The sequence below is a fragment of the Callorhinus ursinus genome, unplaced genomic scaffold, assembly GCF_003265705.2.
Source record: "Callorhinus ursinus isolate GAN/ISIS: 27379988/994484 unplaced genomic scaffold, GSC_fseal_2.0 scaffold75, whole genome shotgun sequence".
Classification (NCBI taxonomy): domain Eukaryota; kingdom Metazoa; phylum Chordata; class Mammalia; order Carnivora; family Otariidae; genus Callorhinus; species Callorhinus ursinus.
Window position 1 is genome coordinate 542,037 of NW_027397137.1, and position 18,260 is coordinate 560,296.

Sequence of the window (18,260 nt, forward strand, 5' to 3'; positions counted from 1 at the left end):
CAGTTTCTTGGGATCTGGTCTCCTTCAACCAATTTATCTGCATCTACAGGCATTCTGCTGCTTTCCTTACAGCTGATACTCCTGTTAGGTAACACCCTCGGGTATCTTTCTCAATTATGTGATAGTAGCTCTTCACGAACGTTCTGACAAGTTCATGAATAAATTTAAGAAGCACAACCCCCAGGAACACCCACAAAATAATGAGAGACGCCACAAGCCACAAAACCATCAGTCCCATTCTTTCATAGCCATACCCTAAGCAGATTTCTCTCGAGGAAGCAGAAGTTGTCAGGAAGTTTCTAGAAGTTGGCATGCCTCCATTATTCCTTTAAGTTACTATGTTCACCTGTGTCAGCAGTAGGCCCCTTGCCCTGCCACAGCCCAAACTGGAATTCTTGTAAAGCGGTGATATGTTGTATGCATTTGTGAATGTGTGCACGTGTACATAAAATGAAACCATTTTTATTTTTTTTGTTTTCTTAAAGATTTTATTATTTGACAGAGACACAGCGAGAGAGGGAACGCAAGCAGGGGGAGTGGAAGCGGGAGAAGCAGGCTTCCTGCCCAAGAGGGAGCCCGATGCGGGGCTCGATCCCAGGACCCCAGGATCGTGACCTGAGCCGAAGGCAGATGCTTAACGACCGAGCCACCCAGGCACCCCAAAATGAAACCATTTTTAAAGGCCAAACAAAGAGGAAAAATCACCCATAATTCCATCATCATAGAACAACCAACATTAATCCTTGGGTGTCCCTCTTTTCAATATTTTGTCTACTGTGCCCTTGCCAGTATTAGGAAATAACATGACTTTTTTTTTATTTTTCTTGTGAATTTCATAACCCAAAACTGGTTTTTCCTTAAATTTCTGTTTCTTCCATGGCTAGTGAGCCTGAATATTTCCTATAAACTGGGTACTAGTTGCATTTCTTTTGTTTATGTGCCATGGCCATTCAGACTTTTTTTTGTACCTTTAGCCCTCGTTCAATAATATTGATATTGAGCAGAATTACGCATTCCACCTTGCCTCATCTTATGATCAATAGAGCCATCTCCACTGATGCTCTTCACACACACACACACACACACACACACACTGGTAACCTCAGACAACAGTGACAAGGTCAGTCTCACCTTTGCCTGCCCAGGAGGCCTAACAGGACACCTGTGCATAATGGACACACAATTTTATTTAAAAAAACAATGAATCATGGAACACTACATCAAAAACTAATGATGTAACATATGGTGATGAACATAACAATAAAAAATGAAAAAAATATATTTTCAGGGAGTCTTCATTAATTTAATGTGACCCAAGAGCAATTTCTGGAAGTTCCTCGAATTTTCTAGAGGTGTCCGCTGCCCTTGGGCAGCCTCTGTCTACCTGGTCAGCAGTTTCTGGGGCTTTCGCACCAGCAGTTCATGCTTATGGAGGATTTGCTGGACGCTACTCTGCAAGAGGACACTTGAGGCCTTGGAGGGCTTCGCTCCATTTGTTTGGGTTTCAAATCTTCATGTAAACAAGGCTCTGACCATGATGCCAATGAACATGGATTCTGTGTCTCATCAGAAGGCAATCTTGTACTCCCACACAGTCCCACAAATGCTTGTGACTCCCAATAACTCATCATTAAACACCGTGCTCCACGGGAGGCCCTGGAGGCCCGGCAGGGAGGGCGTGTCACTCCTAAGAAAAAGGGGCCCCTTTCACAGTCCGTGATAAAATGCCACGTTTGGCAAAATAAAAATAGGAGACTTTTTTCAAAGCTGCAAAAGAAGCTCAAACTTTTATGCGTGCTTTACATTAAATAACAAATCCGTTTTTCTTTGGATAAAGGTGTCTTAGGATGGGCAGCAAGGAGAAGGAACTATAGGGACGAACTTCTCTTACCCTGCACTCGACTGAACCGGTGAGACTCTTCAGCCAGCCGCAGAAGAGAAACTATAATCTGAAAGATCTGGTTCCATCAGATCAAAGCCATGAACATGAGACAGCATTATGGAACATTTTAAGATAAAACCCTGCTAATGCGGTTTCTGATGAAAGGGGGGGGGAGGTTCTAGCAATATGCTGCTTTAATACGATCAAACAACCCATAAAATGGAGGAATGAGAGGAAAACTGGGTTCTCAACCTGCAGAAATGATAATCAAGATGTGTTTGGTATCTTATCGCTAAACGATATACTCACACACATTTTATGCAGATGATTCTCAAATACCTTCGAGAGCTTGGCATCATTATTTTGTACACTGAATCTCTGAAGGTTAGCGGTCTACCTGCTATGGGGTGAATTGTATCCCCTCAAATTCATACATTGAAGTCCTAACCCCCAGTACCTCAGAATGTGCCCTTACTCGAAGACAGGGTCTATAAAGCTGTGAATAATTTAAAATGAGGTCATTGGGTGGGTCCTAATCCAATATGACTGTGTCCTTATAAGAAGAGAGTAGGGCACCGAGAGGCATGGAGGGACAACCATGGGAGGACATCCAGAGAAGACAACCATCCACAGACACGGACAGGGACCTCAGGAGACACTGAACCACTAGACACCTTAATCTAGGACTTTCAGCCTCCGCGACTCAGAAGATAAATGTCCGCCGGTCAGGCCTCCCAGTCAGTGGTAATTTGTTATGGTGACAGAGCAAAAACCAACACAAGGTCTCCCAGGGCTAGAGTGGGTTTTTGCTGGTCTCATGGAGGCACTGCCAATTCTGCACAGCTGGGCTTATGCTGTGATGGCTCCCGCGGATGGCACGGGGGTCCCTGCTCCTTCTGCCTCTCACCAGGCTTCACCCCTCCTCCCATTTCCAACTTCTTTCCCCTTCTCTCTTCCTCCTCCACCACAGGCTCCACGTGTGCCAACCCTCTGCAGAATGCACATTTTTTATTTTTGCATAAGCCCTTATCACTGGTTTTATTTACCTCATTATGTTTCTGACTCTTTTCCTTCAGGACAATTTTTAAGCTCAGTCCTTGTTGCGGGATGAATATCTAACTTGTTGCTTGTCATTGCTGCCCGGACTTCTGAAATGTCTTTATTCTGCCTTTGCACTTGATTGATAGTTTCTGTGGATATAAAATTCCAGGTAGAGAATCATCCTCCTCTAGAACACTCCATTATCTTCTAGTTCCCAAAGTTCCTGCTGGGAAAGCCAAAGCCATTTGAGTTCTGATTCTTTAGATGCTGCCTTCCTCCACCATCCCCCTGGAATCTTCTAGAATCTTTTTTTTTTTTGACATGGTTGTTCTGAAATTTCACAACAATATGCTTTTGTGTGGATCTATTTTTATCCATTATACCGGACCTTTCTAACCTACAAGCTGATGTCCTTCATTTCTTGAAAATTTTCTTGAATTGTGTTTTAAAGCCATCATCTTATGTGTTGTCTCTTTCCAGAATGCCTACCATCTGGTCACTGCACCTCTTGGACTGAGCCTCTAATTTCTTCTGTTTTATCCCTTTCTTCTCTCTTTGTCACTTTCTGATAGAGTTTTTTAACCACGCCTTCCAATCCTTCTACTTAGTCTTTCATTTTTGCTTTCATGTTGTTACTTCCTCAAAGCTTGTTAGGCTGTCATTTGCCAAATGTTGCTTCTTTATAGTACCCCATTCTTGACATTCACAGAAGAAAAATCTTTGTTGTCTGAAAAGGTTAACCATAGGCATAGTCTCTGCTTCCTCCAGGTTCAAAAACTTTTTTCATTGAGTTATAGTTCACATACCACAAAATGCACCCTTTTAAAGTGTTTGCACAGTATTACCACCAAATCACAGGTGAAGAACCAAAACTCAGGAAGTTTCAGGTACATGCCCATGGCTATACCCTAGCTATGTGGAGGTGAGATTTATGCCCTGACATCTAAAACACTGTGGATGCCCCACTTCTAACGCAGAGGAAAACCCAGTAGTCATTGTCCATTATACATGGCAAGGCCCCGCCCCAAGGATGCCACAAAGTCAGGTCCACCCTTGGGGACCAGGTGGAAGAAGGAGAGGGACCCATGTGCAGCACCACCCCCCAAAAAGAGGTAATAGGGTGGGCCAGCACTCCACCAGTGGGTTAAGGAGGGGTCTGCTCCACTCACAGTGGCCATAATCAAGAGCCATGGCTACTGAACCTTGGGGACACTGCTCTGGAAGATTCTGTGACTTGTGTTGTATCCGATTCTCAGCCCCTCTCAGCTGAAATGCCTTCTCTGGAACAATTCACAGCAAAATTGTTTCCAGAGATAATTTGTGGAGGTTGCAGGCTGTACCTTCAATAGCCTTTATGAATCCAGGAATCATGGAAGGTTCGCTCCAAAAGAGAACTTCAACACCTTCTAGATCCACGTCCCCGTGTTTTTCTTGGAGAAACTCCAAGAGGCCAAGTGTAGACCCAAGGCTTACAGCTGGTGAGGGTGGATTTGGCCCCGCTTGTGGGACAGGAGGAAGGTGTGGGGCAAGGTGGCTCGGACACCTGAAAGGGGTGCCAGGGACGGGCACGTGAATGCCAGCACTGGGGGCTGACGGACAACCTGCAAAGAGACTCAGCTCCCCGCCAACCTCTACATGTAGGCCGGCTGGGAAGAGGCAGTGGGGACAGCCATCAGGGGCTGCAGAGCCTGCAGGGGACTGTGCTGTGGGCTGTGCCCCACCCCCAGATGAACATGTTCAAGTCCTCACCCCCAGTGCCCCAGACTCTGACCTTACTGGGATTTTTTTTTTTTTCAGTTACAATTAGTTAAATCAAGAAGGGTCATGCTGGGTTAGAGTGGGCCCTTCATCCAGGGTGCCTGGTGTCCTCCCAGGAAAGGAAAGGAGTCCGGGAGTCAGAGACGCAGGGAGGAGGCCAGGGGCAGACGGAGGCAGAAGCTCGGGGGATGCAGCCGCAAGCCAAGGGACACCAAGGGCTGTGGAAACCACTGCAGCTGGGAGAGGCAAGGAAGGGTCTTGTCCTACAGGCATCAGAGTGAGCACAGCCCTTCTGACGCTCTGAGTTCAGGCCTCTGGCTTCAGAACTTGTTCGAGCCCCTCAGTCTGTAGCAGTTTGTATCGGCAGCCCCAGGACACACATACAAGACCCCCATCATGGGGGCAAGCCTTGGATTCAGCTTGCTGCTCTGCTCCCACCATCTCTCCCCATCTCCCTGTCCTTACCTTGATTCATTTTTAAAAAGTGCCTGCTTTCAGGCCCGGTCGGTGGTGAGTGTTAGCCTGTTCTCTCCGTCAGCACTCAAGTCCCCAACTTGCTCGAGCCCTTCTTCCCCAAGGACTCCCTGCCATCCACCTGTTCTCTGCAGCTCAGGAGGCTGCGGGACTGGGGGCGGAGGTGGGGGGCGGGGGGAGGCCTTGCTGCGCCCAACACCCCTGCTGCCACACAGAAGGACTGTGGGAGGCATCTAGAAGATGCCGTCCCGGGGGACGCACGGCTGCACACCCCAGTGTGGGCTGGTGTCCCTGACGTCCGGCCCAAGGCAAGTGAGATGGGGCCCCCCAACTCAAACCGAAACCGAAAGACCGTGCCACGAGTGGGAGGGAGAAGATCAGAAGTGAGAACACACAGTGCCACGGGTCTAATGAGAAGCGGAAAGGGAAATTTAGTTTCACTTAAGTTCTAAAGTTTCTGCTGATTCAAATAATGACAGCTATATAAAAGCTTACAAAGTCAGAACCATGGTACCTCTGCCTCTACCTTCACCCCCCCAAACTTCCCTCCGTACAGACTCCCCAGAAGCAACTATTTTGAACATGTGCTGAATGCACTCGGCCAAACACGCTCCAAGGCCACATAAACATGCTCTAACATCGTTTCGTTTCATTTCGTTTCATGTCATCTTAAAAACAGCATGTTCGACGGCGTGATCTCTCACTCACTGGCGCATCATCGTCGTCTTTCCACATCAGCAAATGGGGTTTATCTCAGCAAGTAACTGGAATGGACTTCGCGTCACTCTGTAGGGCACATGAGTGATTTTAAATTTTCAATGCACCCTGAGGAAATCTACCATGCGTGCCTGCGGGTGTAGTTTACAGCACCTTAATTCGGCACACCACAAAGGCTGGAGAACAGCCTTTTTAAAGAGATCAAGAAGGTGGGACGCTGGGGTGGCTCAGTCGGTGGGGCGACTGCCTTCGTCCCTGGTCGTGATCCCAGGGTCCTGGGATTGAGTCTCGCGTCGGGCTCCCTGCTCCGCGGGGAGCCTGCCTCTCCCTCTGCCTTCTGATTCCCCTGCTTGTACTCTCTCTCAGACAAATAAATAAAAAAATCTAAAAAAAAAAAAAGAGAGAGAGAGAGAGATCAAGAAGGCAAGTGGGAAAATCAAGCAGCTAGTTGCAAAGATAAACTTTGTCACGGTAAATGTGTGCGGTTTCTTTTCCATGGCTGGGAGAAAGTGATCGCTCATGAAGCCCCACAAAGGGCCAATAGTTATGAGTGATTAGAAATTCTGTCACTGTAGAAAGGAGTTGAGAGGCTAGTGGAAATTATACAGTTTTATGGTGGGTCAAGTAGAAAACAGACCCAATGTATACACTGCAATAATGGTCAATGTGCAACTTAATCCCTAAATCTTACAAATTTTGGAGGTAAATCGCAAAGAAAAAAAAGGGCAAAAAATGTGATTAAGAAAATAAGAGACTGTCTTCTTGAAGAGGTTAACAATCCTGAGATTCCGCAATTCCTTGAATGCCTCAAAAGAACAAAATTTGTTCAAGATATTTTAGACATTCGGAAGGGCGGAATCAATTCTCCGCACCCTGATAAATCATGTTATAGCAGACGTTCTGGACGAGGGCAGTTTTGCCCCCACCCCCAGGGGACATTTGGCAATGTCTGGCAACTTCACTGATTGTCCTAAGTGGGAGCAGGGGGTGCTACTAGCATTCTCGGGCCGAAGCAAGGGTGCTGCTAGGCATCCTACAGTGCACAGGACAGCCCCTCACCACGAGAGCCGCGAGAGACCATCCCACCCTTGATGTCAGCACCGTCAAGGCTCAGGAACACGGTGCCGTATCCTTCTTGAAGGGATGGCTTTTTGTTTTACAAAGCACACGAATCCCTATTTAATCAACTTGAAAAATACATCAGAAACACAGAGACACAGCATTTTGTGAAACTAAGCCAACTGAATGTGAACGGAGTGTAAATATTTAAACTCCATTACCCTACTCCCTCCCAAATAAGCAGGAGTGAAAATTTTGCACAAGACTGACTCCACCTGTAAAACTATGAAGTAAGGATAAACAGCAGTACCCAAAACATGGCACCGAATTTCTAGACGGGCAAGATATGACTTCAGACCCTGGTGGGTAGGGCTGCTTCTCGCATAACTAATCCAGATGCCAGGAGGTACCTCACAATGAACCCTACTCACTGTTTGAAAACGACACTCGGAGCCTGCAGAACAAAGTTAAAAATTGTTTCCATCATAAAGGGGAAGAATAGAAACTTACCCCCTAATATGGTTAGTTGCCTACGAGACCCGCACACACACTTACTCTTGATTTTTGTGAATAAAATCCAGCTTAAGCCGAGGAAAAGATCATGGCCAGAAAAGTCTTTCCTTTTTTCCACGGGGTACCAGCCAGTACGTATTAGCCCCTAGTGCCTGCTTGAGTTAAGCCTGTCACCTTCCCACACGGCCGCACCCAGGCACCGGCTGTGAATTTTGAACTCCTGAGGTCAGCTTGGGCTGGTAGAGGTTGGCGATCTCATTGCCTCATACCTGCTTTGAAAGTTACCATTGTCTTCGTAAGTGGGAAGCTATTTAAGCCCACCAGTAAGTGACAAAAAAAACCCAAACAATATGGGGAACATCTCCAACGGCAGCATCGTGTACATAAACTGTTGATTTAAAAGGCAGCTAGTAATAGGCTGTGAGCGAGCCGGGACTTTTATCAATAGGTTCATGGTGGCCTTAGAAATATCCATGAGTAACCACAGCACCACAGATGACGAAGGATTAGTCCCATGAAGCCTCTGCCCGAATGAGGCTGCCACCTGCCATTGTGAAGTTCACGGCCGGCCAAAAGGTCTCAGAGGCTGACTCCAGCCCCAGCCTGGCTTGCCTTGCTTGGCCCTGGCAGGGGGCTTTACCAGCGGCAGGATCGACTTGCAGCAGCCTGCACAGGAAGGCTTTGGAGGGAAATGAAAAGCCCTAGCCATTCCTGGAGGTATAATCAGGGGTTCTCTCCAAAGAAGCTTTGCTCTGCTCTCTCTGTTTTCATTAGAAATGAGAAAACTGCTGATCCATATTTATTTTTGCGCTATCATAAACTAAATAATCAGCTCCTATTAATGACCCTAATTACTCAGCTCCTATTTTTAAATGCTGGTCTTTCAGCATGCTCTACACGGGTGGTTTTAATTAAGGCTAATTGCAGATACGTCACATCCAAATATACACCCTACACCAGTGATTAACAGGGCTTGGAATTTAGTTCATTAAATAGGGGTTTGCAGGGGGATGATGGTGTGTCTCAAACTTTAGCGTATCATATGAATTACCTTTCTGATAGCTATGAGGGTGGAGAGGGTTGTTTATTAAAGGAGAGTCATGTAGGGTACACTCCAGCACATCCTCAGAAGTTCAATTCTCAGAGCAGTTGCCAAGTTCAGGGAAGGTTGGTTTCCTCGAAGCTCTAGGTAGGAACGTATTGATCTTGATTTTCTTTTGGATTTGGATGCCCAGATGTCTTCTTCCCAAAAAAGTACCTCCTAACACGGCAATATGATGTTATCATTAAAGAAGCACTAATTCTAAGTTAAAAAAAAAAAAAATCACATTCTGTTCCCAGTCCAATCGCTTTCCTTCAGCCCGTCCCTAGAAATCAGCTTTTTAAAACGCTAACAACACACTCTCACGTACTTTATTCACATATATCTTGCCTGATTCTCCAATACCTCCAGAAGCCTGGCATTGTTATTTTTTACATGTTGGAGGTGAGGAAACTCAGAAAGGTGACCTGGCCAGCACGAGATGTCCTAGGGCTCGCCTAAAGGGTCACCTGCCTGAACACTCATCTGCAAGGGTCCGGCTTCTCGTGGAGATCTGGTCCAAACCGTGACCTCACACAGCATTAATCCCTGTGGGCGGGGCAACCAACCCAGCAGCCAATCAGGGGCCCCTAACCAACGCCCCGTGACTCAGCTCCCCTTCCCCCCTGCCTCCTCCACCTGCATGTTCCCAGTCCCCGATGTACACTCAACACACACAGAGATTTGACGTTTTGCCCGAGTCTTTAACCGAACACAGTAAGAGCAGGTAAAAACCGTCCTCCGTATGGGGCTGCAGAGTGCCTGATCCATTGGTTAACAACGAAGAAGCTGCCAAATATTGTTAGCAGGTTCATCCGGAGACAGCTATAGCAGCCAGGTGCTTGCGGTGCCTTAAGATGTCAGCTCGTTCAAACCTGATAGCAAAACACCTATGACCTCTGGAGACAGTCGCTGCGCTGCCAAGAAGGGTTGTATCATCTGGGGGACGTCCTTCCTTGTGGAAATGTGTTTGTGTGGCTTTTAAGTACACACCAAGGTGCTCGGTGGAAGCACATAGAATTCAAATCATGTCCCATTTCAGGTGTGGCCAAAACCAGGCCCCACACACTGGCCTTACCTTTCAACTGAATGGAGGCTGGTTCCTTCTAGTCATGGTAAGAGGTTTGGTGGTTTGGAACATCAAGGGCTGGTTCCTGTCCATGGGTGGATTTGACCTTTAGCTATCTGGCCACTCAGGACACTTGCCTGGGAGGAAGTGTGTAGAGAGGTGAAGGCCACAGGCTTTGAAATCAGGCACAGGTGGCTGGGGCTCAGCTCCATCTTCCCCCCCGTTTTGTGACTTTAGGCACTGTTACCTCAACTCTCTGATTTCTGCCTCTATAAAACTGGTGTACATCTTTAACTATATATCTGTCACATTTAAATTACTGGGTCATTTGTGAGGTGCAATGAATTAATGGAGATGAAGTGCCTTGCTCATAATGAACACCTATACATGTCCAAAGAGGGTCTTTTTTTTTATCAGAATATTCCTCCTGAACTTAGAATTATGACAATATTGCAGACCAAAGCCAAAGTAACCATAATTCTTAAATATTCTCTAATGAACTGACCATTTAGAGAAGTAGCTGACACTCAACCCCTTCCAGGGTCCACATAGTCTCTTGGGTCAGTGTCTGCCCTGGTCTTTTTTACAAGTATTGAAACCATCTGAGAACACTGTGCAAAGACAATGCGAACCGAGGACAAAGAGAAGCTTCAAACCTTGCCTAGGATATAAGGTTTCATGAAGTGAAACAGCGTGACTGAGTAGCTCCTGGAATTGTTCAATGTGCCGTGGAGGCTGGTGTAGCAAGGATAACCTAAAACTTATAGTAAAAAGCCACCATGCTTATTTTCATCATTTTAAGTTTCATTTTCAAGATGATGGTCCAATTGCCGCATCTTCCCCTCTCGTTCTACAAAATCGTGTTCCCCATCTTACTTAGGTTCACTTTCCTTTATTCAGTAGAATTTATCCTCCAAGAAAAGAGGTCCCTCTGTGTATAGACTTACGTATGTCATTTCCCAGAATGGCTTCACACATTATATCCATCCATATGAACTCTCTTTGGGCACAAATAAAAGACAAAAGTGTGGAATCGGATAAAACATCTTGTGTGCCACCGATGTATGGGATGGACATGGGGGAAGCAAAGACAAGTCAAGAAGAAGAAGCAAACAGAGAAAAATAGATCAGGGTTCTGTTAGAGACGCTGCTTCTCTGAAAGTCAGCGTAGACCTCCTGGGGCCCCTGAAAGCAGGAAGTCCTCCCACCTGAAGCCAGCAGAGCCCTGCAGTGAATGGAGCAGAGCCCTTCTGGGCTTGGGACCAGAGTCTGCTGTGTGCAAGAAACCTCATTGTCTGAGCATGACTTTCAAGTGCAGGTGGAATGTAGCCTCACCCTGGGTCTCTCCTGCAATTCTCCACCAGGGTGTGATTCCTTAGCATCGCTGTGCCCTGTAACACCCTCTCTTCCCCCTTTTTCCCACCAACTTCCCATTGGCCCAAGCCCTGTGTTCCATGCCAAGGAGGTGGTTTGATAGACACCACTGGGGGTACAGCTTCCAGACTTGACACTCTTCTCTGTGAGTGAATAATCCCATTACTGTCTTCTAAGCAAGTTGGCTTCCCCAGATGTATGGTCTTCCAATCCTCATAGTGTGAAAATGATTCATTAGTCCATCCATCACAATAGAAACTTGAGTCGCGTGTAATGAAAAGCTTAGAGAATGTATTTTGTGTACACAGAAATAAAAGGTTTGCAAGTTTCTAGTACTTAACTTCACTGGGAAAGGAGCAGGGCAGAAATGAATTCCACATTTTCCCAAGTGAATTGTATTAAAAACCCACATCATGCAACATCTGTGTGAGTCTCCAAAGACTCGGTGTAAATGATTGTTGATATAAATAGATGTGCATTTAAGCAAAGACAGATGTTCCAAACCAGAATGTTGGGAAGACACGTGAAACAGTTAAGTTCAAAGACTTCTTGGCTTTTATTTCTTCCCCAATAGGTGAATCCTTGCTGGGCTAGGACAGCAAGGCGTGGAAGAGAGAACATTTTGTTTCCCAACAGAAAGGCATGTTGTGCCATGGGAAGCAGGTGTGTGAACAGCACACCCTCGAGAAGAGCGTCCACTTGCCTGTGTTGTGATACGTTCTCTTACTCATACATTCTCGTGGTGTTCATTGATTTATTTGAAGAACATTCCAGAAGACTCCTGTACTCAGACGGCCTCAGAATATTATTTCAGGGAGGACTAAGTGGGAGGCGTTGGAAAATTAGTCACTGGAATTTGGGGGTGGGCCAGGCTGACATCAATGGGAGAAGAAGCTGGGAGCCGGCAGTATTTTGCAGCAAGAACAGACCCTGGGACCAAGGTCTTCAGCGGGTCCGTCGAAAACACTGCTTGGTCAGTGGGAACAGGCCTGCCTCTCATTTTCTCGGTACAAGGACCCGAGATCGGAAAGATAAACGAATCTGCATGTCAGTGGGGCAAACACCATCAGTAAGATTACCAGGAAAACCAGAGCCAGGCAGAAAGGTCATTTATAAATAGAGCAATTCACATTTTTTGCATGTCAGGCTCTGTGCTAAGAAGCATTTTCACATACATTCCCTCACTCAATGTGAGGGATGAAGTAAAGAATTTAAAATTCTGAAGGAATTAGTGACTGAAGGCAAGTGCGTATTTCGATCACACTACCCTTTATATGGTAAAAAAAATTCTCCTGGACCCTGCCAGAGAAGGTCCTCCTTCCTTCCAGGGGGACATAGCAGAGACATTTGCCTTTGGATTGAACTTCTCTGAAAGGAAGCCGTAGCTGCTTTGGAAGGCGTGGAAGCCTGATTCGGAGGCACCAGTGTTGGGAAATGAAGCCGGTTGGAACACCAAGCCAGGGGTCGTCTTTGGTGATCCCCTTGCTGTCCCAGCCAGGGCCCCCCAGGCTCCACGACAGGCACAGGGAGGAGAGCTGGTGCCCCGGCTATGAGGAAGCAGCCTCCCTGCTGACCACAGGCAAGAGAGGCCACACATGCTGGCTAAGGTTTAAGGTAGAAAAGCCCTGCGTTTGTTTCATCTTTCATGAAGTCAAATGATCTGGAAATTGGGTCTTTCTCAGACTACCACAAAAGAAAGTCAAAACGAAGCCCCAATCACGGATCACTTTAGGATGCATGTTACCTTCCTCCTAAACCCAAACATTATTATGGATGAGAAATTTCTGCTCGATTGTGCACACAGGCTGGGCAAGTTGTCAGGAGTTGCAAAAGCAGTACCTGACTCTGTCCATATAATAACATCATTAGTCAGTAATCTGGAGGTTTGGTCTCTAAGACGCCAGACATCTGTGAGTATGAGGATAAAGTGTATTAATCAAACATTCAGATGAGGCTGCAGGTGATACTCCATATGTGTGGACATACTACAGGAGAGATGGTCAAGACAAGATGTCCATGGTCCCTTGTCCTCTAGCTGGGTACACAGGAGGATGCATTTTCCAGCCTCTCTGGCAGTTAGACTGACCATCTCACAGGATGCTGGCCAATGGAAAAATGGGCAGAAGGAATGCGAGCTACTAGGAGCCCTGGCCAAAACACTCTCGGCATGAACTTGGATGCACTCTCCTCTTTGTCATGACCCTGGAGGTCACGTGTGAAAATAGTGGCTTCACTAGATGTGAGGAGCCTGGATGTCTGAGTTATGCCACTCAGAGGAGAGCCCATATGAGCAGTGCAGCCTCCATCAGACTGTGGATGAGGGAAAACAGATCTTTATTCTGTTGAGAAACCAAGATTTGGAGAATGTTACAGCAGCTAGGGTTTTACACTGACTCCTGCATCTTGTTTCTGGGAAGTATAGCTAGATACTGCCAAGCAAGGTGCTTTTGAGTAACTTATTTTCCTGATTGGCTGTGCAGTTCAAAACTGGTCCTGAAAGACCACTGCTGGGAAAAGAAAGAAGCAGGGAATGAAAGGAGTACCATCATGCTCACTCGGGACCTGATTCGCACTAGCTTCCCAGAGCAGAAGGAAACCAAAAGGGCTGTTGAGTTCATTCCCTGATTTTAAACTTGGTTTCCCCCAGATGATCCTGGAGGGACGGTCTGTTCTCTGTTCCTAAGGGCAGCCAAACAGAGATCGGTAGCCCACCTTAGCATCCAGGGCTTTGTTGAACGCTGATCCAAGCCCATTGGCATGCCGCATCTCATTCCCACTCATTCCATGCAACGGGGGAGCAGACTGTTGCTCTCGGTTTCCACACTGTATGTGTTTGTTGGTTTGGCTACTGACATTATATGAATTCCTCATCACTCTTCTCTGGGAAAAATGATGCATTGCTCTCAAATTTATTTAACCCAACGAACAATGGCTGAGGCTCAGTCTCTGCCCTCAAAGAGATAAGACAAAGACATAAAAAATAGCTAACGGGATCCCGTCCATGTTATAATGGATGTGGGGGTCTGAGGAAGAGGAAGGGGTGGGCTACCAGCTTCAAGGGGGCCTTCCCAGAGAAGGTGAGCTTCACGAGGCCCTAAAAATTCTGAGAGCTTGGAAGAGTCAGAAGAAGGGCTAGAACATTAGAGAATTCTGGAAGCCAGGATGAGTGTAGGGCAGGATGGTGAGAAAACCAGCATGGCTAGAGTGGAAACTTTCAATGAGGATAGAAAAGAAGAGGAACCGATGGAGTAAGAGCAAGGAGGGGTGATAGGTGGAATACTCCAAGGGTGTCCAAGGCTGAATCCCCCAAAGCTGTGAATGTTGCCTTACATGGCAGAAGGGACTTCGCATATGTGATTATGTTAATTAGCTTGAGATGGGGAGAGGCTCCTGGATTATCCGGGTGGACCCTAAATGTAATCACAAGGGTCTTTATAAGAGGAAACCAAGAGCGTCTGACTCAGAAAAGGAAATATCACAGTGGAAGCAGAGGTCAGAGAGCGATCAAGATGGTATGCTATGCCATTGAAGAAGGAGGAGGGAGACGGGCCAAGGAACACGAGTGGCCTGTAGAAGCTGGAGAAGGCAAAGGAACAGATTCCCCACCACAGCTTCCAGTGGGAATGCAGCCCTGGGGATACCTGGATTTGGGGACTTCTGACCACCAGAACTGTAAGGTAGTAAATTTATGTTGATTTAAGCTGTGAGGTTTGTAGTAATTGGTTACAGCAGCTGCTGGAAACTAAAGCAGAGGACTTCAACTTGGAGACTGGTGAGACCGTGACCTAAAACAGTCAGAAACTTAGACTCAGAAGGCTTTTGAGCAGAGATAGGAAGTCACTCGTCCCACATGTATGTGTCGCATGGGCTCTGTGTGAGCAGCACAAAAAGAGGTCCTTGCCTGCCCTGGTCCCCAGGTTAGCATGGAGAACATTGCCTGCCACACAGATGAAACTCAGTCAGGTATTTTCTGGATGAAGGAGCACATGGGTAGTAAGTGCTGGAATCTCTCTAGTGGAAGTCCTCACTCCCTCTCCCCTGAACTACTTCGGTATTCACCTCATAGTCCTCTTGATCTTTGATCTTACCTCCATTCCAATCTACTCTCAAGTTCATTGCCCAAAACAAACTCTGGTTATGTAATTTTTATCCAAATAAAATTTAAATTCTTTCAAATGTTATTTAAAGCCCTCTATGACAGGGCCTCAGATTACCTTCAGGAGCAGAAGCCGTCAACACCCACGTAGTCTCCTGTCTGCATTAACATGATTTCAGCATTCAGCTGCGCCCCCTAACATGATTTTCCCATTCCGCTGTGCTCAGGACTTTCCTGTTCTAAGAAGCCCTGGCAGGGGAAAGTGCAAGTTACTTTCTCTTTAGGGATTTTCTCAGAAAAATCCACCTAAATGAGCGTCAAACCATTCAACTCTTCAATAGATAGTCTCAGGACTTGTTTATTCTCCAAGACTCTTTTGAGAGTCCTGCCTCAAAACCCTCACCTTACTGCCCACACTAATCCTAGTGGGGGGTATCCTAAACCGTGATGTCCTGGTATTTTCCTAAACCCAGCTGAGTTTCCTCACACTTTGAAAAATCCACTTAACTTCTGGAATCTTATAAATGTCCCAACTTTGCCTTAAGCATCGGAAACACTACTTGGACTCTGTCAAGATGGTGGTCTCCCTTACTGTGGTGAACAGTGAACTCAGCTTTGCCTTACCAGCAGGTTGTAACTATTTGGGGCAAGTCAGCATTGGACATCCAACCAAACGTGCCACTTCCTGCTTCCCTCTTATAGAAGGCAGAAGAATGACCACCCAAAAATGTCCACAACCTCATGCCAGGAACCTGTGAACATGTCCCATTATAGGGCAAAGAGGAATTTAAGTAGCAGATGGGTTTGAGGTTGCTAATCAGTTTACTTTGAAATGGGGAGATGTCCTGGATTATACAGGTAGGACCTCTGTAAACCCAAGGGTCCTTAAATGCTGAAGAGGGAATTGGGAGAGTCAGGGTTAGATTGATGCAATGTGGGAAAGACTCAACCCGCCATTGCTGGCTTTGGAGATGGAGCAAGGGGCCATGAACCCAGGAATGCAGTTGGCCTCTAGAAGCTGGAAACAGTGAGGAAATGGAGTTCTCCCTAGAGCTCTCAGATGGAACAGAGAGTCCTGCCAAGACCTGAGTTTGGCCAGGTGACACCCATGTCAGAATTTTAACCTCCAGAACTCTAAAAAAAAAAAAAAAATAGATGTATGTCATTTTAACCCACTAGGTGTTAGTATGTTATTATAGCAGCAATAGGAAACCAGGGCACTCCACTTACTCATACTCTTTCCTGCCCCTGAACTCCTGCTCTGATCTCTCTTCTCCACTATTGAAATCCTGTCTGTCCTTTCAAATTAATGACAAAGGTGGCCACCTCCAAGGTAGCCTTCCCCGAACACTCATTTTCTGAATTCTCATTTGTGTATGTTGTGCTTCTTCATTTTATACTAAGTACTGTATTTATTTGGGCATGTGACACATGCCTTATATGTCTCAAATTCCCCATTAGCTTACTGGGTGCAGACAGATCTATTCCTTCATTGTAACCACATGATTATCCCTTGAGCCCAGAATAATGCAAGCAGTGGGTACACAAGTAGACCAATGAATGTCATATATTTGGGGATTAGATATCTGTTTCTCATGAATTAGAGGCAGGAGAAGAATCCTCTATTGGAGACTAATATGATATCGACAGAAAAAAACAACTGCAGAAGAAAATTTAGGAGTTTGATACATAAAGGAATTTGCAAATAACGAAATAGAAACCAAAAGGGCACTTGCTCTAGGACCCATTCGTTCACTAGGCATCATGGGTTAATGCTTTCAGCCTACAGCCTTGGGAGTGGTCGTGAAAACGTTTGAAGTCCTGGATGAAAAAGGAAAATCATGAAAACAAAATTGTCTCATCAAATGTCTCCAAACTGTAACACGATCTCAACACCCTAATTGTTGAAATTTGAATACATACAAATTCCCCTACGTTTGAAAACAATTTGTCAGCCTGGTTTTTCTCAATCCACCAGAATGCAGAATTCTCAAGTATGCACAATAGATTCAACTAGCTATTTGTAGCAAGCTAATTTTGAAAGCAGAGTTATTTTTTCTAACTGTTCTCAAATTATTTTATGTATTTATTTTTAAGAGATGCATGAGCAGGGGGAAGGGGTGCAGAGGGAGAGGGAGAGAGAGAGAGAATCTTAAGCAGACTCCACACTCAGTGCAGAGCCTGACATGGGGCTCAATCTCACAGCCCTGAGACCATGACATGAGTTGAAATCAAGAGTCGGACACTTAACCCACTGAGCTACCCAGGTGCCCCTCAAATTATTTTACATTAAAAAAGATATTGAAGATAGGAAGTGGGTGCACTTTAACCTGTGTGATGTGAAATGTTGTGACGCCTCTAAAAGTTGTGTACAGCCCACCCAGGCCCAGCAACGGGTCTGCTAGGAATGGGGCAAGCAGGAATTCGGTGACAGGGTGGTAAGGACGATGGGAAGAATAACAGCAGTTAATAGTCCTTGCACACTTTCCACGTGCCACTGATTCCTTCCATCTTTTGTTTAAACTGGGGTGAAATTCACATAACATAAGCCATTTTAGAGTGAACAATTCAGTGGCATTTAGTACATCCATAATGTGGTGTGGCCACCAACTCTCTCCAGTTTCAAGTCCTTTCCATCACCCTGGACAAATACTCCTTACTCGTCAACCAGTAAGTCTCCATTCTCTTCTTCCTTCCTCTCTTAACCATGGATCTGCTTTCTGTCTCTATGGATTTGCCTCTTCCAGACATTTCAAATGAATGGAATCATACCATCTGTGACCTCTTGTGTCTGGCTTCTTTCTTAGAATATTTTCATCACCTCAAAAGGAAACCCCACTCCCATGGGCTATCATCTCATTATCCATCCAGTCCCAGTCCTAAGCAACCACTAACCTACTTTCTGTCTCCATATAATTGCCTATTCTGGACATTTCATATGAATGGAAACATACAATAATGTGGTCTTTTGTGACTGGCTTCTTTCACTTCGCATAATATTTTCAGGGTTCATTCATACCAGAGTACTTCATTCCTCTTTACAATTACATGATGTTCCTTTGCATGCATATATCACAATTTATTGATCCATTCATCTGTTGATAGGTATTTGGGTTGTTTCTACTTTGGGCCCTTGTGAATAATGCTGTTGTGAACCCTCGTGCACAAGTGTCTCTATGGACACACATTTTCATTT

General features: G+C 45.9%; 1 long non-coding RNA gene across 3 annotated transcripts; it reads right to left on the reverse strand.

The window, feature by feature from the left end:
* Window positions 1-5,747: 5,747 nt before the first annotated feature.
* Window positions 5,748-9,026, reverse strand: LOC112816794 (uncharacterized). 3 transcript variants are annotated; one of them, XR_012376521.1, is made up of 3 exons: window positions 8,922-9,026; window positions 8,496-8,705; window positions 5,748-6,256 (listed from the first exon to the last, which is right to left on the reverse strand). It is a non-coding gene; the product is annotated as an uncharacterized lncRNA (long non-coding RNA). The 3 variants fall into 3 exon arrangements; XR_003206231.2 differs by having other exon boundaries at window positions 8,857-9,026; XR_012376522.1 differs by having other exon boundaries at window positions 8,496-8,747; window positions 8,857-9,026.
* Window positions 9,027-18,260: the final 9,234 nt, after the last annotated feature.